Here is a 4,100-nt window from a genome sequence, read left to right on the forward strand (position 1 = left end):
TATATATATACGTTCTTTTATTTTTTATTATTTTATTTGCTTCAGTCCTTTGACTGCGGCCATACTGGAATTCTGCATTTTAGCAGAATAAATCTATCCCAGGATTTATTCTTTGTAAGCCTAGAACTTATTCTATGTTTTTTTCCGAACCGCTAAGTTACGGGGACAAACATACACAAACACACACAAACACACCCCCACGCAGCCACACACATATATACGGCTTCTTTCAGTTTCCGTATACCAAATCCACTCACAAGTGACGACTGTAGTTGGGCTTGTGTTAGAAGAATTTTCATTGACTTGGGTTGTCTTTTGCTCTTTATGATAGTGTCCGTTTCGAGGATTTGATTCATTCTGTGGTCCCTTTTTAGTAAAGGAATGTTCTGGAGGATGGTGTCGACGACTTCATTGTTAAGAGGGTTGTGTGTGGAGATGTATGGTAGAGTGTTTGGCTGTAAATCATTCTTTAGTTTTGGATGTCTGAGTTGGTGGCAGTTGAGTTGTAGGGCACGTTGAAAACCTGTATTAGTTAGTGATGGTGTGTAGTTCCTGCTGATGAGTGTACCCTTTAGTTCATGTTGTCGAGTGTTCCTTATGCTGGTATCAGATACTATAGTACAAATCCTTTATATTCATTCTCGTGTGTCAAAGGTGAGATGAATGGTAGATACTGCTTGGAAACCGTGGGCTTATAGTGAAACTTTGCAAACGCATAACCATAATTATACCATAACATGTACATTATATCATTCGTTATTACAACCAAGCTCACGACATGCATGAAAGCAATATGAGTAACGAATTATTAATTTTTCGTTTTTGAAATATTACTTATTCCTGCTCAGTGAGTTGAGTGGTAGATGCTGCCTACTTGCAGCAGAACTCATGTATGAGTGATGCTGTTATGAATCTGATTTATCTCTGCAGCATACCAAAATTCCTTTGACAATAAAAAAAAAAATAGAATCGAAGTTTTTGATTTGTATTAAGGACGGTTGCTTGTTTTTATGTCATGTGTTGCAGGGGAAATTGGCGTAAGTGTACATCATAATATAAACATTTGCGAAACATAACGAGCAAATAAGCAGGTATGTGTTAAATGAAAAATTATATAGGAATAGTGTGTGTTGTCAGGGATATAAAAATAATAAACACAGAAAATCAGATTCACGCCCCTGTCAACGAAACCTAAATTTTCCTATCATTATTTCACCATAGGATTTATATGAAAATCGTCGTTCTGTATAATACCAATTGGCATATAATACATTTATGGTAATAAATTATGGTGTTGCTGCATACCATATAAAACTATATATTGCGTCACAACTGCTCCAAAGTCAAGTTTCGAAGAAAGCATTTTAAGTTAATAATCAGCAAAATGTTTGTACTAAAATCACTGCACTAATTTTATAATATATTTGGTAGCACATTCCCAAACGATTTGTAGTACAAATTTAAAATTCTATATTCTTTGGCAGATGTTTTCCTACAAATTTCCAGTAATTAACGTTAAGAATTTGATTTCTTCAGCAAATGCATATTAACAGTCCTGCTTAGATTCAAAGATATAGTTGAATCTTATCTGTCGATCACAAATTCTTATACACGGAAATATTTCTGAATGCATATTCACAAGAAAAAAACATGCGAAAACTCACACACACATATAAACAAATAATACACACATATATGTATGGATAAATATATAAATATATATATATATATATATATATATATATATGTAATAATATAACTAATATATAAATATTTGGATTTATCTACATACATACATATATATGTGTATATACATGCATATATGGGTACAGGTATGAAAAAACGCAGACACAATGTGAAAACGAAAACATAAAAACAAAAACGAACATTTTTCGAACAACGAAAAACAAACAAACAGAGAACCGAGACATGCAACATAAAGAACATACCCCTTCATCAGTTGTCACTGTTTCATCTACTCCGCGTTTCGAAGGTAAGGACAATACGTATCTTCGTTGAAACAGTCCTTCCCGCGAAGCAAATAAAATAAATTTTGGGATTTTTTGCGGTGGGTGAAAGTGATAACAAAATCAGGACAGTGAGAAGAATTCAGTAAAAACATACGATGAGGGCTGCTGAGCCAAGTGGATGTGAAAAATTATGAACGCTGGAAAGACGAGCTATGAGAAGAGACAGGTAAAAGCACGCCTTGTCTTTATATATATATATATATGTGTGTGTGTGTGTGTGTGTGTGTGTGTGTGTGTATCATTATTGCAAAAAAAAGAGACAAATAGGTAGATAACTACAAACATAAAATAATGATATAATATAGTTGCTACTATGCGTTTATACCAAACTTCCGTGAGAATTGCAAACTGTATATGAGAAATATCAATAAAAATTTTTATGCGTATTTTCTTTTACAGTTAAATTTTTTCTGCAAAAAAACATTCTTTTAACTGTTTGGTTATTGATATTTTGTGTTCTTTTACATATTTCGTATAATTTCTTCAGAGGAAAAAGTATTACAATATAGCGAATAGAAAGGAAAGATATTTTCGTTATTTTCCTTAAAAAACAAAGCTAAAGCTTAGTAGAATATACAATAATCTATAATGTTTATCTTATTCATCAGAAGTTAACCATTGTGTTATTGGATTATTTTGTTGATTTCTGGATTGCATTTGTTCGATAAAGCACTAGTGACAGGGGTAGTTGATAACTCATATGCTCAGCATGATGTACAGAAACAACACAACTTTATGGAACAAGACATAAGCTTTGCTTACCACAGGTTCGCTCTATAAAATATGTGAAAGTGTATTTGTGGAAATATTTGTGTGTATTTCACTAGGTACGTAAGGAAATTTTACTCCCACAAAGTATGTATATATATTTGATTAGTCAAACAGTCGACTAGTCAAACAGTGCAACCGCCCTAACTACGGAACTTGCATTTAGCTTTTAGAGGGCTCAACATACAAATTTAAGTCGGGTCAAACTTTTTCGATAAAAAATCGCTTCACCTGTGCTTCGAAGACTTTAATATATGTTACATTTATTTATTACACACCGTAAATCCTTCTCTCTCTCTCTCTCTGTCTCTCTTTCTCTCTCACTGTTTCTCGCTCTCCTTCTCTATCTAAGGATTTATTTTTGAAATGAGATAAACTACCAAGGCTGTGTGCATTATAGTACATTTATAAATAGGTCTTACTGATGTTTCCAGGAAATTTATTATGTCCCTTCATCGGAGACGGTGCGAAAGGATGGTTAAGCAATAGTTAATTTAGATAAGATAGGAAATAGAGAGTGAATGCAGGGATATTGTATTTGTAAATCTATTGTTTAGGCAGAATGGTACACATATAAGATTCCAATATCTTGTGAGTAAAATCCAACAGTCTTTAAGATTGGTCATATATATATATATATATATATATGTACGTATGTATATGCACATATACATGTATGTCTCTGTGTGTGTGTTTGTGTGTGCGTGTATGAACATGCCAGCATATACACACTTAAGCACACACACACACACACACACAAATTATCAAAAAATGAACATCGCAAAAATGAACACAAATATATTTCCTACATAGTCAAACAGCTTGTCAATATCTGGAAATTACAGACAATAAAAGTTTTAAATAAATTTACCATGGTAGCGAAACATATATTGTTGAAAAGAATTCGTGGACTGAAAATAAAAACGATTGAATATCAAAAATATTGTAAAGTTATGAACTACATTGAGTACTGCATATAGTAATGTTTAAGTTCTGATTATGTAATATATGATGTAAATGATAACTTTGGAAAGGAGAAATTATAAAAAGGGATTTTTTGAAGCAACAGTATTTTTATCAAAATAAAATCATTTTTGTACTGTGACTCATTAGAATCAGAGATAATCCATAATTTCATTGGAAGAGAAGAAATATATATACATGGTGGGGGTGAATGTTTGTGTGTGTGTTTTGGTATGTATATATTGGCATGTTCATACACCCACACACAAACACACACCCATAGGTGTATGTGCATATACACGTGTATATATATATATATATATATATCTATATATATAT

The sequence above is a fragment of the Octopus bimaculoides genome, chromosome 12 (genome assembly GCF_001194135.2).
Source record: "Octopus bimaculoides isolate UCB-OBI-ISO-001 chromosome 12, ASM119413v2, whole genome shotgun sequence".
Lineage (NCBI taxonomy): Eukaryota > Metazoa > Mollusca > Cephalopoda > Octopoda > Octopodidae > Octopus > Octopus bimaculoides.